The following is a 17737-nucleotide window of genomic DNA, read 5'->3' as shown; positions in this document are numbered from 1 at the left end:
AATTGGAATTAATTTGCAAACTGGATATAATTAACTTAGGCTTGAATAGAGACTGGGAGTGGATGAGTCATTACATAAAGTAAAACTATTTCCCCATGTTATTTCTCCCCCCCTGCCCCACCCTCCCCCACTGTTCCTCAGACGTTCTTGTTAACTGCTGGAAATGGCCCACCTTGATTATCACCATAAAAGGGTTTCCTCCTCCCCCCCTCCTTCCTGCTGGTAATAGCTCATCTTAAGTGATCACTCTCCTTACAGTGTGTATGATAAAATCCATTGTTTCATGTTCTTTGTATGTGTGTATATAAATCTCCCTACTGTATTTTCCACCAAATGCATACGATGAAGTGAGTTGTAGCTCACGAAAGCTTATGCTCAAATAAATTTGTTAGTCTCTAAGGTGTCACATGTACTCCTTTTCTTTTTTGCGAATACAGACTAACACGGCTGCTACTCTGAAATTTGCACAAATGGATTTCCCTAACTGCAGAGGGCCAATAGATGGCACACATATTCCAATTCTGGCAACAGACCACCTAGCCACCGAGTACATTAATTGGAAAGGGTATTTCTCTATGGTTCTCCAGGCACTTGTGGATCACTGTGGGAGTTTCACGGACATTAACGCAGGTTGGTCCGGAAAGGTGCATGATGCATGCATCTTTCGGAACACTGGCCTGTTCAGGAAGCTGCAAGCATGGGCTTTCTTCCCAGACAAGAAGATCACCGTAGGGGAAGCCAAAATGCCCACTGTGATCCTGGGAGACCGTGCCTACCCCTTAATGCTGTGGCTCATGAAGCCATACATGGGGCACCCTGACAGCAGCAAGGAGCAGTTCAACAAGAGGCTGAGCAAGTGTAAAATGACTGTTAAGTGTGCTTTTGGGTGTTTAAAGGCCCACTGGTGCTGCCTATATGGGAGGCTGAACCTGGCCGATGACAATATTCCTATGTTGATAGCCACATGCGCTCTCCTTTCGGTCCCTCTTCTCACTGTCCTGCCACTTCTTCAGTTCCTGTTTCTCGGCTGCGGAGGGCATCATGACATCACACAGACATCACATCCTGTTTAGTTCTTCATGGCTGCTTTCTAATTCTGCGCAGCCGTTCAGCCAGCAATATCAAAGAGGGAGGCGGGGCTCCCAAGGTATCATATCTGTCACTAATTGGCTGACCCCAGGCAAGCACACATGAGCCACAAGACCCCCCAAGTGGTGAGTAACTGCAGAGGCAGGGGAAATCAGTGTTCCAGGACTGAATTGTACACTGGGCATATCACTCTTGGGGAGAGCCAGCACTGTAGAGGGAAATTTATAATCACTCCTGTCTCCACATTTTCCAAAATCCCAAAATCAAAGCCACTTACCAGGGTCCTCTTCTCCTGTTTGCGCTTTGCCAAACTCTGACAGCTGTGACTCTCTAGCCTCCTCCAGGGCAAAGAAGAGCTCCTGGCTGCATGCATCTTTGACCTCCGAGTTGTCCTCTGCCTCTGGATCCCCCTCCCCCTCCACATCCTCGTCCAAGATTTCCTCCTCCTGGCTCGGTCTACTCTTGACTGGCATGCAAGCCACCAAAGTATCCACAGAGGCCTTTGCAGTGGAGGTGGGGTCGCCACCGAGTATCACGACCAGTTCTTTGTAGAACCAGCAGCTTGTGGGCGCAGCACCGGAGCAGCGGTTTGCCTCCCGCGCCTTTTGGTAGGCGTTCCACATCTCCTTCACTTTGACCCTGCACTGCAGTGTATCCTAGTCATAGCCCCTTTCTGTCATGCATCTTGAAATCTGTCCATAGGTATCATAATTCCTACAGCTGGGACTGGACAGCCTCCCTTCCCCAAATGCTGATGAGGTCCAGCAGCTCGGCATTGCTCCAAGCAGGGGATCACCTGGTGTGTGGAGCAGGCATGGTCACCTGGAAAGCTGTGCTGAGACCACTGCACACATCACCGAGCAAACAGAAAGGGGACTTTCAAAATTCCCAAGGAATTTAAGGGGTGGGGCTCACAGTCTACCTTAGGGCAGACAGGCATGTCCATAGGATTTATGAGGCCCTATGCAGTATTATTAAACTGGTGCCCCTATGCCCAACGGCAGCCCGAGCTCACATGTGTATTTTAGATAAGGGTGGTCTTTTGAAGGATTTATTTAAAAAACTATATGTCTCAAGATCCAAGCATTTAAGGCTAAAGATGCATACTCAGATTGTGCATCTAAAAATCTATGCAAGGATTTTTTAGAGATGTGATTTTACAACCATCAGCGACACAGTCATGAAATATTTTTAAAGCAAATTTTAAACTAAGGTCCTGTAGTCTAACATGTTCTGAGTAAATATTTCAGTAATGCACAACTGTTTTTGTCAGTAAATTCAGAAACTGACAGTATATACCAGGGGGTTGGCAAATGCCCGTTAAATGGCTTCATTACCACTTGAATGGCTCTTAAACAGTTTCAGTGTTGTGCTAATAGGTCTGACAGGCTGGAAGGCTTTTTCACTTTTAAGTTACTAGATCCCCTCCAGAGGAAGACTCATCAGGCCGCAGCAGCTAGCTGTGGGAGTCTGCAGGAAGGGTCAGAACAGGGATAGGGAGAGGTGGGAGGCTGGACACTAAGACCCGGAGTGCCCCACATTTTTGGGTGTCCTACACAGCTGCATATGCTGCGTATGTCGAAGGACAGCCCTGAGGGCAGGACAGTAGAGTTCAAACCAATGACCAGAGAGGCAAGAACAGGGACTGTGGGACACCTCTAGGAGGCCAATTGTAATCAACCAGGGTGTCTACACTGGCACCGTGACACTGTAGCCCTGGTGCAGAAAGCTGCACGCCTCTCGATAGGGTGTTTTGTTTTTCTTTACAGTGCTGCAACTGCGCAGTTTCTGTGCACTAAGTGGCTGGAAGCTGACACCAGACAAATTTAAATTAGAAATCAGGCATAGGTTTTCAGTAGTGAAGGTGATTAATCACTGGCACAAACTCCCAAGGAAATGGTGGAGTCTCCATCCTTTGGAGTCTTCATATCAGCACTGGATGACTTTCTGAAAGACACACTTTAGCCAAACACAAGTTATGCTTCAGTCAAATGCAAGTTAGTGGGCTCAATACAGGGGTAAATACAGGGTGAAATTTAAGGGTCTGTGATATAAGGTGGGTCAGGCTAGATTATATAATGATCTCTTCTGGCCTCTATAAATTACAACAAGTGTATGCCCAGTCATGCACAAATGACCAGTTGAACTTCTAACCTGGCCATTTGGTTGCACAATTCTAAATATCTGGACCTACATTGCACAGAACCATGGAAGCAACAAACATGAAATTTACAGCAATCCCTTTTAGACTCTGAGGGAGATTTTCAAAAGGCCCAAAGGACAGTTGGGTGCCTTCGTCCCACTGAAAATCAACAAGAACTAGGCAACTAACTCTTCTTTGTGCCTTTGAAAATCTCTAAGTAATAAAGTCATCCTGCTGCAGTAAACTAAGTAGCATTTATTAGGCATACAGCCTCAACTGCCTTCTCATCCCACAAGAAGGTCCTTCCAGACCACGGCAGTGCTGAGGCACATTGGTAGGGCAGTATGGAGAATCGTGACTTCCATTCCCTTTGCTCTGCCAGGTTTTAACATGACTTCAGTGTTTGTGAAAGGTGCCAGTGAATGGAATTCATTTCCCTGTGATGATCAGTTGGCACCTTTCTCAAGGACTGAAGTAAAAAAAAAAAAAAAAAGATTGATCCTAATTGATTCTCTGTAACATTCCACACTGAATCACAGCTTTTCATAAATCAGAAGGGTTAAGGAATGCTTAATAAAATTGCCGTAGCTTCCAATAAAGCACATTCTCCCCTTAACTGTTTTTCTTTTCATTTTGCATATTTAGACCCTAATAGAACAAAATCTACCTGACAACATCTGCAGTCTTCGAAGGGTAACCTTGATTTCTAGAGTAAATGAAATGTCTTAATATCACATTTTTTCAAAAGCATCTTCTCTCCACTTTGAGAGTAATCAAGTCACAGTCGATATGTTCTATTTGTTAAATAGTGCAACACTGCAGCTGAGCTCTGCAAGAGAGTTTGCGCTTAACACAGCACATACGAAAAACGGACTTGTCAATGGCATAAAACAAATTTGCTGCTGTTCACTTTAATTTTGCTATACTTGAAATAACTGCCCTCAATCAAAAATTGATTTTCACATAGCAAAAGAGAAAATAGCAATGAGCCAGATTTTCAGCCAGTGTAAATCAATTTAGTTCTTTCTTAATCAGTCAGTTGAGTTATACTAATTTATATCAGCTCAGGATCAGGGCCTAGTGTTTCCAATATGGAACAGAGCCTGCTTTGTGTCTTATCAGATTCTGAAATAAGTTGCAGAAGCTACATGGCAGAGATCATCCCTAACCCACCTTTTATTACTCTGCACTAGGTTTATCACCCTTGCAAATGGGACAAGTTCCACCAACAGTGGACAATGCATCAGGTGCCTGTTAATTATGCTTCCTTCATTTGATATTCTGCCATTTCTTAAGCCAGCTCTCCACCACCCCACCTTTCAACTCCGAGAGTAGAAGGCATGGAAAGATATGGCAGGGCTGTGGTCAGAGTGCTGCTGGGCTCTAGCTGTAACAACGCTGCTCTATCTTGTGTCAGGACCAAATCAGCCCTTGGAAACCTGGGCATTGAGGGAGTGCAAAAGAGTTATGAAGTTCAGCTGGATTCAGAGTCAGGGCCTGTATCATGATGTATACACCTGGAGTCACAACAAAGGTTGCACATGCAACTTTATGCCTGGCATCTCATGACTTCAGTGTCTCAATATTTTCTTGGAGTTTCTTTTTAATGGACCATATATACATATTGCAATGAAGCTACTTGTTTTTACATGCCCCAGTATTTTCAAATCCAAGCCTTCATTAATCCTTCAGTGACAATTGCTTTAGGGCAACAAATTCAGAGAAAAAGATGGCACAGTTCTCCCAAAAGTAGTTGCTATGGTCTCCTGCCATCTATGGGCACTGGGGAAGAGGGAACAGTTGAAGCAGTGCAGGGGGAACATATGCACATAAATCTCATTAATGAATAGAAGGATTCATGGTCTTATCCCCCACATACTCTCTTCCAAATGTCCCCAGCACAGCAGGTCCTTGTACCTTTCCATGTGAGTGAGGGAAAGAGAAGGTTCCCGTAAGTACTCCTGGAGGAATTCTGCACCAAAAAATTAAAAATTCTGCACACAATATTTTAAAATTCTGCTTATTTTTTGTCAAAATAATGCAATAAAATCCAGCTCATTTCAATTATTTTGGAAATTTATTTAAACTACAATACAATTGATGGAGAATGGGTGTGGGGAGCATTGGAGGAAATCTCCAAACCCCTCTATCTAACAGTGATGTAGCTAGTATCAACCCTTTACTTCTAATTATTAGTCAATAAATATATGCAGTCATATGCTCAGTGTTACATCATAGACAACTGAAGAGAAAGTAAGGGCTGGGGACTCAAACTCACAATTTATACTGGCTACTGACCATCTCCAAAAAGGTCATTAGCAAACAGTTCATGGAGCACATTTTGATAGGAAATTTTTTCAGTCCAAAAATTTAGACCAGTTCTAATCACTAAAGCACCATAAGCATTTGTAAGGCCATACTGTCCATTATAATAAAGGCTCCTTTACACCTCTCTGGCAATGTAAAGGAGCCTTACAATTTTTACACCTGTTTTATACTCCTGGGGGAATTCACTAAGAACAATGGGAACAATTCACTAAGCAGGCAGGCTGCCACATTCTCCTCTGCCTGAGGGAACAGAGCCTGTCCCATGCTTACCTCTTCAGAAATACCCCAAAGCCATGCCCCTCCACACAAGCATGCTGCAATAGCGAGCAAGAGGGACAGTGTTTCTCTTTCTCTCTCTTACACATGACTATCCCACTCCCACCCCCAGGCAGTGATTTATGTCTCTACCAGCTGCTCTGGGTGCCCAAACCAACCTGTCTGCACTGCCAGGGGGTGGGCGCATGACCGCTCTTGCAGCTTTCCTTTGCTTTCCCATCAGAAGTCATTTTTTGGTGGGTAAGCAAAGAAATCTGCAGGAGCCATGAATTCTGCACATGTGCAGAGATGCAGAATTCCCTCCAGAGTACATAAGGGATCAGAATTTCCAACAGGGACTCAAATTCATATCCAAATGGTTAAATGCATTGTACAGCGGGAAGCATAAAAGACAGAAGCCAATAACCTGAGCACCACAGAACATTTGATCATCACACACTCGTTTTTTCACAGCATGGGCAAGGTGAAATAGATAGTGAATTGCAGAAGGCTGATTTCAGGCCAACGATAATCACAAACAGTGAGCCATTTCACTAATTAACAGAGGGAGCGCTGTGGTAGTCACACAATAAATGCAAAGTTCACAAAAATGACTGTGACAAGGACAGTGTGTTCCTATGAATGCTGCAAATCCTAATTATCTGAGCATGTGCTTCCATTAATATATGCCACAAACCCAAGCTGTGATATCGATGCAGCAAAGTGATCCTTCTGCAAATAGTGCAGTAACCAAAATCTACATGGGAAGAGAGAAAAAAAAAACTTTTAATACAGCACATGGGCTGCATTTGCCAGTGACTGGAATTCAAAACATTTCTAGCCACTCCTACATTTCAGTTAGGGTTGTGTCACAGTCAGTGTGTAGGTATGACATAGTAATACATCCTTTGAGGGAACAGTACACATTCATAACCTTGCACCACTGCAGCTTTCACTCCCAGCCCTCTCACCTGCCAAATAAATCCTCCAGAAATGTCAGGTCTATACTTTCTGTTTTCCGGGTGAGTGACCCTTGGCATCAGTAGTCTCTCTTCCTTCAGTTTGCCTCTGGTTGCTGCTTAGTGGTCTCTGTGAATGAAGTCAAGAGTGTTATTCCCTGGGAAGGTCTTGGATTAAACCCCAAGTGGGAAGGAAATGCTTGGCAGCATGTTTTGTCACAGATAAGATTTAATGGGGTCCAGAAGATGTGTGATTAAAGGAAGTTTGCAGGAAACTGCAATCATGTGATCCTTAGGACTAGTTTAAAGGCACATGTAAAAATAGCGTAACAAAAGTTTAAGAGTAAAGTCTGAAACTGCTGGAGTCCTAAACATACCAGTCTGTGATGGTCCAGATTCTCACAATTGAAGACATGCACATTTTGCACCCACAAATGACCACTGAGTGTTTGCATACATCATTAACACATTTGCACATGAAATCACAATAACTGCATATACAAATTATGCACATGTAAAATTTTGAAGATGTGGGCCAATACTTTAAGACTTATAGTGACATCTATTTGTTTAAAGCATCATGCCTGCATATATTTTCACTATGAGCAAATAAGGATGTTTTCATCTGTTTGGAGACAGATTTCATTTGTTGATGATACACAAATGATCTTCAGTGTTCAACCTTCAGCATTCATTTCCAAACCCAGTCTAATTGGTTCCTTGATATGAAACAGTTTAGGAATTTTCTATTACAGCATTGTCCTTGTGTGTTCAAAGGCGTACAGAACAAATACATGTTTTTTCATGTTTCAGTCCTATTCAAAAGATCTGGGCCATAAATACCTAGTCAATAAATTAACATAGTTAATGAATAGAAGAAAGGAGAGAAACATTAAAAAAAAACAAAGCAAACTTGATTTAAGCTGTTTTCCTTGTAGTTTGGGCAATTGTAAATACTTGCTTCACTAAGTTTAATTTCATGACTGAAATTGACCCTGTGCTGCTAGATAAAACAAGTTATATTTGAACAAGAACATAAAAGTGAGAAAAAAATTCAAAGTGGTTGACAATTAAACGACTTTCCCAGAGGGACAGCTTACCAAGTTCATTTCACAAAGAATATTTTAACCAACAGTGAGACAATATGGGTTTAGGGAATTTAAATTTGAGTAGCTTGCTTAGATACAATGTGAAAATTAGAAATAAACACTGAAGACAATGTTATAGACAGACCAAATTCTTTGTTCTAGCATCACATTATAATATATGGCTTATATTAATTTAAATGGGAAAAATTTTGGCACTTTTCTAGCATGATTAAGCACATACATACTTGAAGATTTCAGAGATGCATAGATTCATTAGGGATTCTGGCTTTTGGAGCAGTCAGAACTGTGCTTGCTTAAATCCGTTAGGCATAAGTTTAGCTCCAGGTTCATTTTGTTATAGAATCAAAGGATAGTCAAGGGAACTATCTACTAGCAGTGGTTGAATGGCCCAATAGTCATACTCCGGGTCTTACATTTTGGATAACATTCAGATGCCTTTAAAGGAATATATTATATGACTACAATATAGTCTAGAAGTCATTTTCTTTTTGTCCATTTTAACTAAATCAGCATCAATATTGTTTGAACATCAAAGTAGTGGCATATGGAATTCATTGGAAGGAACTAACAGGATTAGATAAATGCAATGAATGAGAACTCTTCAAAATATGACTCTATGCAGACCCAGATTCTCCGCTCTGGTCAAGCCCTGCCCAGTACCGTACTGGAGAGAAACTGAAAGTTACTTTAAATCATCTTTATAGTTATCTGTGCCTGAGGTCATTGGCTGTTGATCCTGTCCCTGTATGCAGTACAGAGTAAAGCAGTCTGAGGGCCACTGTTTTACTCCCAGCTGCCCTCTTTGGATGCAGTGGTTGGTGTGATGTGTTCCAGCCATGAGCCCTTTTATCAAATCCCACTCCCAATGCCAGAGGCAGCGTGTGGGGGTGGGGGGGGATCAGGGGAGGTAGGTGTATGAGCTGCTACAGTGGCGCTATGCCAATGGAGAATTTCCCCATGCAAGGGGAATGTTCTTCTGTCTCAGTACTTCAGATTTGTGACCACTTAGCCCAAGCAAATGACTACAAAGTAGTCACAGAATGGCCCTGAATCTGGATCACAAGTTCTAGTAAAATTAGTCCTTGTCTAAGATATTAGATTCAAATGACTGACCTTCTCCAATGATAGCCAGGATAATTGGATGGATCATGCTGGGAACATACTGGCTGGAAAGGGTGGACTATTCCTTTTAGTTTGTTTAGTTAATTTATCTAGCTGATTTCATCAGATAGCAAAATAATTAGTTATGAAAGTTCCCAAGTTTGCAGTGGGGTTCCATCGTGTTACCTAACTACTGTCCCAGCCATATTTGTATTGTTGGTGAATACAGTATACTGAATATACTTTCATATATCCACTTTAACCAATACTGAGAAATATATTGAGCAAAATTAGATAATCATATTGATGTCAATAGCAGGATTAATAATGAAGGTCAGCATGCCTTAAAAATGCCTGAGAAACTTATCACCATTTGCAAAAAGAAAAGCACTTGAGAGACGAGGTACCACAAGTACTCCTTTTCTTTTTGTGAATACAGACTAACACGGCTGCTACTCTGAAACTTATCACCATTTAACCTCAAGAAGAAAAGTAGGCAGATGGTAAACTCTGTAATTCATAAAACAATAATGTTTCTCTGGAACTGTAAAGTTCTAACAACAGTTTCTTAAAGTATGCAGACTATCTTGTTGAGAGACAGAAACAGAACTACTTAATTTCCCTGAATTAACTACGTATCTGATCACACAGATTAGTCACTCAGACAGTATTTGGTGCAAAGCTACCTAACATGCCACAAGATTTGTCTTATCATGCATTCGTTTATGAAAAATAGAACTGTTCTTGCCTCTCAAATTTAATTTATATTGCTTACTCTACTGTTCTGTTATTCAATATTCACAGTACAAATTTTTGGCAAGGACAGTAGTTCTTTTCAGGCTTTTTTCTATACTTCATAGTGCTTCCCAAAGTTGATAATATCCTGAAAAAGGGCACATCTCATTATAGGCCAGCTTTGAAAAGTTGCATCAGATACAATCTGACAATAATCTTGTTAGATTTTTAAGAGCTTGGCTCCCTTTGAATTTCTTTTCTAAATTTTTCTGTAGCTGAAGATCTTCTAAATTATTATTGTGAAGTGTTTAATGGGCAAGGCAGGAGAACATTATGCAGGCCACATGCCAGGTGAAAGGATTCACCTTTGAGATGTTCTTTGTGAAAAGGAAGACAGAACAAGAAAACATGGGAGGAGGCCTGGCCTGATATGAAAGTGAAGTCCCAGGCTTCTCTGAGGCTCCATCTTATGTGGCTGAGAATTCTGACCCTCAACCCAACAAAGCACTTAAGTCATATACCTAAGGACCTGACTGACCCCATTACAGTCAATGGACTACACATATCCTTAAAAATTAAGCATGTGCTTAAATGCTGTACTGGATTGGGGCTGGAATTCTCTGAATCTTACAGGATGGAGGCCTTGCTGAGTGGACTGAATGAGAGAATGTTTAAATTAAGAGCTAAAGTTGTCCCTCCTAGGCTATGACTACATTTCCCTTTTCCCCCACCATTGCTTTCATTGGTTCAGCTCCACCAGTGTAGCAATGGTGGGACTGCTAATGTGGGCAAGGCTCTGGGTCATTGCTGGAATTTTTAACTATTATGGGTATGTCAACTCTGCAGCTGGAAGCATGCTTCCCAGTGCAGACAGACAGACACACACTAGCTTGGCTCGAGCTACTATGCTAAAGATAGAAGCATAGCTGGGAGTAGCGCAGACCCTGGGTGCATATTCAGGTGACAAGCCCGAGGTGCTGCCCATATGTCCCTGGCTACACTGCTACTTTTAACGCACTAGCTCAAGTACAGCGAATGAGTGTCTGTCTATCGTAGGTGGGAAGAATGCTCCTAGCTGCTGTGTAGATGTACCCTTATGGGTGAAAACTGAGCCCTAATGAAGTCAATGAGACTTTTGCCATTGATTTTAAAGGGGTCAGGGTTTCACCCTATGTTGTCAAAACCTGCTCAGAATCTGGTGTAGACAAGGCCCAAGGGACTGAACAGCAGGTCAGGTTATGGGTTTGACAGTTGAGGTGACAGATCTCCAGTTTTCAAGGTAGATTATGAGCTTACTTTCTGATTGCAGAGAGGGATGTGGTTATCAAAACATTTTAATATAAGAATACACAGGAATACTGTGTTACAATTCAGTGCTGATTCTTAGTGTCATTTAACTTACCTTTTTAAAAGCAAATTCTTATTTCTTCAAGGGTTCGATTTTCCTCTCTATTTTTGTGTATTTTGGATTCTTAAATAAATGTTATCTTTTTACCTGTTTTCTCCCACCTAACTGAGACTGCTTTATTTAAAAGCTAGGGATACACAGAAATGTATATGGTTCCCTTTAAGCACTCTACTCTGTATTTATACAAATGATCCAGGGAGATAACCTGTAGCCTTGGAAAATAAAAACTCAAATTGAGGATAATTTTCAAGCAACAGAAACCTAATTTATTTTATCCTTCATTGAGAAGATTCAACAAGCTGCATTGTGGAACCAGCTGAATTGTTAGGAGATAGAAGTTGTCAATTTGGTTTACCTATTTCCATATACACATTTGCTGATTCCTATACGTTATAATAATAATAATGCAAGAATGTGTGGAGGAATCAAGCCTTGGACTTAATATGTTTTATAAAGTGAACTCTCTGATATTTCCCTTTTCTTAATAGTTCATGCTTTCTCTTTTAGAATGCATGATTTCCAAGGAGAATCCAAGGAGAAATTCTGTTTTCATAACTGATGCCTCCCTCTCAACTTGAAGGTAACACCCCGTAAGTGTTCTGCCAATCATAAGCTTAGTTTGAATTTCAAGCAAATCTGTGTGTGTTTGGATGAATTTTGATTTAAGTAGAACAGCTCCCTTTCCAGCTACCGGATTAATATTGCAAGTGCTTTGGCCATGATGAGTCATCCTCATGCTGGCACTAGAAACTGACTTTTTAAATTAAGGATGCAGAAAACATGAGCATGCCTAGGTCTCTCTCCTCTTTGGTAATGCTAGGAAAGAAATGCCTCTGAAAATGTTGAAAGACAGTGAGTGACTCCAGCAGGCATGAGCGTACATTCTTATTTACCTCCCCTGGAGCCAGACTGAGGAGTCTCTCCATCAAGGCTTTGCTTGCACTTATGTCTTCAAACTTATGTTGTTCCAAGCAAATCTAACCAACAAAGCCCTTTGATATATAATTCACTTGTTGCAAACTGCTCATGAACATTCACAGTAGTTAGTTAGTAAATAATTACAAGTCTTAGAATAATCACGAGTGGCTCTTAGTCAATTTGTGAAGAGAAATTGAGGCAAAATTCACTGAATAAAATTATTTGCTATGAATTCTATGTTCAAAACTACTACCAAGTACTTCACAAGGAAAATTATCTAGTTATGAATCACTGAAGAAAGTTTTGTATGATGGCATTACATTTATTTTACTAATTGGCAAAGCTGCCTGTCACTTCCTCAAGATATTGTCATTAAACAGATTTTTAAAAAAGAGTGGTCATGGCCCATAGAAACACATGGGACGTAGCGGGAAATAGGATTTATAGGAGCTGGAACAAAAAGCACCTGGGTGAAATCCTGGCTCAACTGAAGTCAATGGGAGTTTTGCCATTGACTTCAGTGGGCCAGAATTTAATCCATTGATGTTTTAATTTCCCGTCTCCTCCTCCTCACTGCCTCTCTTCCCCACTTCATTCCACTGATGCCCTCCGCCTGTTTTGTTCATTCCCTTTTCTCTCTCTGGCCCTTTATCTCTTTTAAAGAATGTCTACATCGCAAGTGACGCTGTGATTGCTGCATGGATAGGCAGACCCATGCTAGCTTTAATCTAGCTTGTATGGGTAATAACAGTAGACATGGAGGACTGAGCCAGCAACCTGAAGTTGTCCCCAGGGTCTTTGGTGGGCTTGTACTCTAGTTGTTAGCTTGTGCTGAAGCCCATGCCATGACATCTATGCTACTATTGTTAACTGTGCCAACTAGATTAAAACTAATACAGGTATGCAATCAAACCTTCACTTGCAGTGCAGACATACCATGCCTTCATACCTTTTATGTCTTTGCTCTTTATGATCCTGTTTTCCCTCTCAGCCCCTCTCCTCATTGTTCCCTTCTCCCCCATTACCAGATATCTGAGTGTGAGGAAAAGGGGTTACTCTGGATTTTTCGTGCTGAGAGTTCAGGTGGGAGGTGTGTGTGCCTGTATTATGCAGCATTTCCACTGGCACACACCCTCTACAAGATCCCTACATCAGTAACACTGGCCAAATTCACTTCTCGTATGTGCCAACTCCGTGGGTACTCTGGGGCTGGAGCACCCATGGAAAAAAAAATAGTGGGTGCTCAGCACCCACCCGCCATAGCTGTTTGGTGGCACCCCCGCTTAGTTGATCAGGGCACCACCAAACAGCTGATTGGGGGTGCCACCAAACAGCTATTTGGCGGCTGGTAGAGAGGCTTGTGGGATGGCGGAGTGCAGTGAGCTGGCAGGGGCTTCAGGGAGGGAGCGGGAAGACACGGAGCAAGGACTTTGGGGAGGGGATGGAGTGAGGGGATGGCACTTTCTACCTTTCTTGAATCCCTGCTGGACCAATGAGACGTCTGATAACAAAAGCAACTACAATTGCTATGACTTATTCCCAGGTAGACTGCTAGCTGAAAAGTGCCATTAAAAGCTCTAGCAACAAGTCTCCTTGGAGAACACGACTATAAAAACGGAGTCCCCACTATATTATACCTGAAACATTTGCTTGATGTGACAGTGTTTTAAAGGCATTTCAGTCCACTAAGTACAGACACACTTCAGGCAGAAATCTAATCTCTAATGAACCCTATGATAGGTATTGCATGAAGGTCTCCAAAGAATGGCAAAATCTCATATGCCATCTGTGCTGCACAGCTGAAGTAATTAAAGATGTAACCCCAATTTTGAATTATATTGTTATCCTGCATTTTATAACCCAGACTCTGCTGTCACTTTTTTTTGAACATGCTATTTTTGTGCTGTTTAAATACAGAGGTGAAAAATGATTTATCAGAAAGCAAAGAAGTTGTAATTTACCGGGTCTCTGTTGCTGCCCTGCCAGTAGAGGTATTGAGCAAGTTCTTTTACATACATTCCAGATCCATTCATTTTATAAAAGCTAAAAGTGAATCTAGAAAGACAACTGTCCTCTGCATAATAAAGGGCAAACTAGTGAAAATCTTTTCAGAGCGCCCCAGAACACGATTAAAAGCAGTCAGTCATGACTCTCCTACAAAAACAAGAATATTGCTGCATGGATGTTATCTAATTTATTTAGTCAAAGGTCAGACAATATTGCCAGCTCTGCTGAATGAATTCCATTTTTTTGATAATCAACCAGCTCATTACAAAGGGTCCTGCTTTCTTCCTAGATTGATTTTTCTATTCATCTACCATTGAGGGCTATTTTGCGAAGTTATCTTCCATGTCATTGAGAGACCAGGTTTATGGATGTGAAGATGTGTGGATTTTTGAGCATTTGGTATACATGCTTCGTTTTCTCTAGGAATGTGTCCTAGCTGCAGAGTTTGGATCTGAATCTACACTTCTTTAAACTTTAGGATGGGGCTGTGAGCTGGTTCAAGGCTATGTCTACTCTGTAAGGACCTGTTCAAACATTGCAAGTTCATCTCTTGCTGTGTTAGATCTGCTGCATTGGATGGGTCTGTCATCATTGTTAAAGAAACTTGCTGGCTCCTTCACAGACCATTTTCTTCTCTGCCCAGTGTCTGCCTGTGAGTGGATCATCCTCACGTTTCTTCCCTTGTTCTCTCTCCTTTGCTTTTTTCCCCATAATATTTCAGGAGGGGATCTAGAGCACTATGACCAAAGATATAAACATTCCACTCTCCCACCCATTGCTGCATCCCACCCCCTCTGCTTTTTTCTTCCCCTTGCCCTTTACAAAAACACACCCAAACCCACAAATCAGTAATCAAGATGTTTCTCGTCACTTAGAGAAACATTGCATTATGTTTGCTGGCAGGAATTCCTTGTGACTAGTGTTCTGATAACTGCAGCTCTCAGAACAGCCAGCAAGATGCTGCATCCTCCTGCCAGTCAATATGATTATAGATGGTGAGAGAGTGGAGATGCATGCTCAAGCAACCTCCTGCCACTATATTGAGTTGTCTGTGTCCATTTTCCCCAGCTGCTTCCTTTTCTGCTTCACTCACTTCTTCTCTGAATAGTGACCTCTTATGGCTAGAGATCAACTCATTTTGTTTACAGATTTTTATAAAATACACTTGGTTGGGACTCTTCATAACTGGTAGAGCTGGTTGAAATTGGTTTGATGGAATGTTTTGATGTTTCCAAGTTTACATTTTTCAACTTTTTCATTCTGTGAGAAATTTCAACTTTTTCGTCTGATGCAGAATAAACAGAAATTTCAAAATGTCAATTTCCTGCAGAATGGAAAATGGAATTTCTAGCAACTCTTGGAACTGGAATTAAATTTGAAAAAAAAAAAGTGATCATCCTAAGCAAAATATGCATTTGGCCCAAAGTTTGCTCTTACAATTGATGTTTCTGAGTCTGATACTAACCTCATAAGAAAAGGGGATGGCTTAGGGGATGAGTGGAAGAATAGGTGAAGAACACCAAGAGGGGGAGGGAAAAGAAACAGATGTCTCTCTGTCAAGGTATTTGTATGGTCCACAGCAGGGGTCGGCAACCTTTCAGAAGTGGTGTGCCGAGTCTTCATTTATTCACTCTAATTTAAGGTTTTGCATGCCAGTAATACATTTTAACAATTTTAGAAGGTATCTTTCTGTAAGTCTATAATATATAATTAAACTATTGTTGTATGCAAGGTAAATAAGGTTTTTAAAATGTTTAAGAAGCTTCATTTAAAATTAAATGAAAATGCAGATTTTATCAGTTTAGTGTGATCCTTGCCCTTGCTTTTCCTTGCCGAGTTTCCAATGTCTAGCATGTATTTGGATACTTTAAGTTGCACACAGGCTTCTGAACGATCAGTTGTTAACCAGCTCCGAGAGGGACAGAGGACAGATTTAATGTGGTATGTGGATCCAAATGCTGAAAGCATTGTGTGGCAAAATATCTTGTTCGCCTCAGTAGGCTCAGTCCTTTTTAGCCTTGGAGACTCAGGTTTGGGGCAAGGCGAATCCTTATAGGTGGCACAGGGTCGTGCTACTCCTCTCCTCAGTCAGTCCCTTGTGCTTGTTTTCCTTCCCTTCTGGGGAGCGAGTGCAATCTCCCTACTAGGAAGGTCTGGTGTCTGCTACAAACAGCCTACTGGCAACTTCCCTGCTCCTCTCACTCCCTCACTCTCCCCCTCCTATCACCCGGGGAGGGTTTAAAAAGGTCCCAAGTAGTTGGAGTCAGCTGAACCTAATTGGTTCCCTAGCAACCCCTTTTCCAGCTGAACCTTATTGCCCCCTGGTTTTCTCTCCTCAGTGGATCGGGAGGGGCCTTTTAATCCCCTGGGACTAATTACTACTCCCCTTTTGTAGCTGTTTGTCCTGGGTTTACCACAATTGCAAACGCAATTTTCTTCGAACAGTTACACTTCACTGGCAGGGACATCCAGCAAGTCAGAATAGATGCCCCATGATCTCTCTCAGTAGCTTCAAGTGCACTCCGCAGATCTCCAAACTTTGATGCACACAATTCTGAGCTTTTTAACTGAATGAGCTGCATTTCAAAATCTTCAACACCCGTCCACTGAAATACAGAAAAATCCAAGTTGCTTTCATTGAACTTTTCAGGTTTAATTAGAAAAGAAAGCATTGGGCCAAAATCTTGAAATTGATTTCTTGAAATCTTGAAACCTGTCAGAAAATTCTGATTCCAGTTCTTGCATGTACATTCTAATCTCAACGTCAAACGCAGTGTGCTGGTCCATTTGGCATGATAGTAATGTAAGCAGCAAATCAGGACTTAAAAATATCCCAGTACAGTGGTGCTGGAACAATTTTTAAGGTGGGGTGCCGAGTTGTGCCTCCTCTTGCCTCTGTCTACACCCCTCACTGCCCCAGGCTGGGGCCAGTGGGCCACAGCAGGGGGCAGCTGCAGAGCCCTCCAGACCGGTGGCCGGGACCCGGGGTTAGGAGCAGGCTGAACGGGGCCAATGGACAGAACCCCAGCTGGCAGCGGGCCAGCGGCCAGTACCCCAGGCCAGCAGTGGAGCCCCCGGGACCAGTGGCCAGGACCCGGGCAGTGTGAGTGCCACTGAAAATCAGCTCGCGTGCCATAGGTTGCCTACCCCTGGTCCACAGTATCTGAGTGTCTCCCATTATTTAAGTGCCTTCCATTATCATTCATTTCCAGCCTTTATTTCCTCATACAGTTCTTTGCATCGTGATGTGTTATTGGTGAAATGAGAAGTTTCCCTTTGATTTTGTGAAAGAGGGGGAAAAGTGTTCAATATGTGAAATTTAGCAAAAGTCTCAGGTAGCTTAAAGCTGTTAAATCTTACCCAGAAAACAATGCAAATAGTTCCAGTCCTTTGAGCATGGAAGTCAGGGAGTAGACACCAAAGACAAAGGGCTAGCTGCATGATGCACCTCCATTATGTCAAACATGCTGAATAGTCTGTGCCAAAGGAGAAGCCAGAGACAAAGAATATGGGGTAAATAAACTGTAGAATTAAAGAGCTTTCGATCACGTTTTACTAGAGATAAAATCTTATCTCTTAAATCCCCCTCTTTTACCTCCTTCTATTGGGGAGTAATTTAATTCAGGAGTCTTTATTAAATGGTATATAAGGCACTAGCTACAGAGTTAAGCAAGATTGCTTTGTT

The 17737-nt window shown here is 42.0% G+C and overlaps 1 long non-coding RNA gene across 1 annotated transcript; it reads left to right on the top strand.

Moving 5' to 3' along the window:
* The first annotated feature begins 1175 nt into the window (after positions 1–1175).
* LOC122460435 lies at positions 1176–2002 on the top strand. Its single transcript, XR_006281737.1, has 3 exons — positions 1176–1299; positions 1603–1607; positions 1992–2002. It is a non-coding gene; the product is annotated as an uncharacterized LOC122460435 (long non-coding RNA).
* Positions 2003–17737: the final 15735 nt, after the last annotated feature.

Source organism: Dermochelys coriacea, chromosome 5, assembly GCF_009764565.3.
Source record: "Dermochelys coriacea isolate rDerCor1 chromosome 5, rDerCor1.pri.v4, whole genome shotgun sequence".
Taxonomy (NCBI): domain Eukaryota; kingdom Metazoa; phylum Chordata; order Testudines; family Dermochelyidae; genus Dermochelys; species Dermochelys coriacea.
The sequence above is the reverse complement of the archived record's forward strand: the minus strand, read 5'-3'. Positions and strand labels throughout refer to the sequence as shown.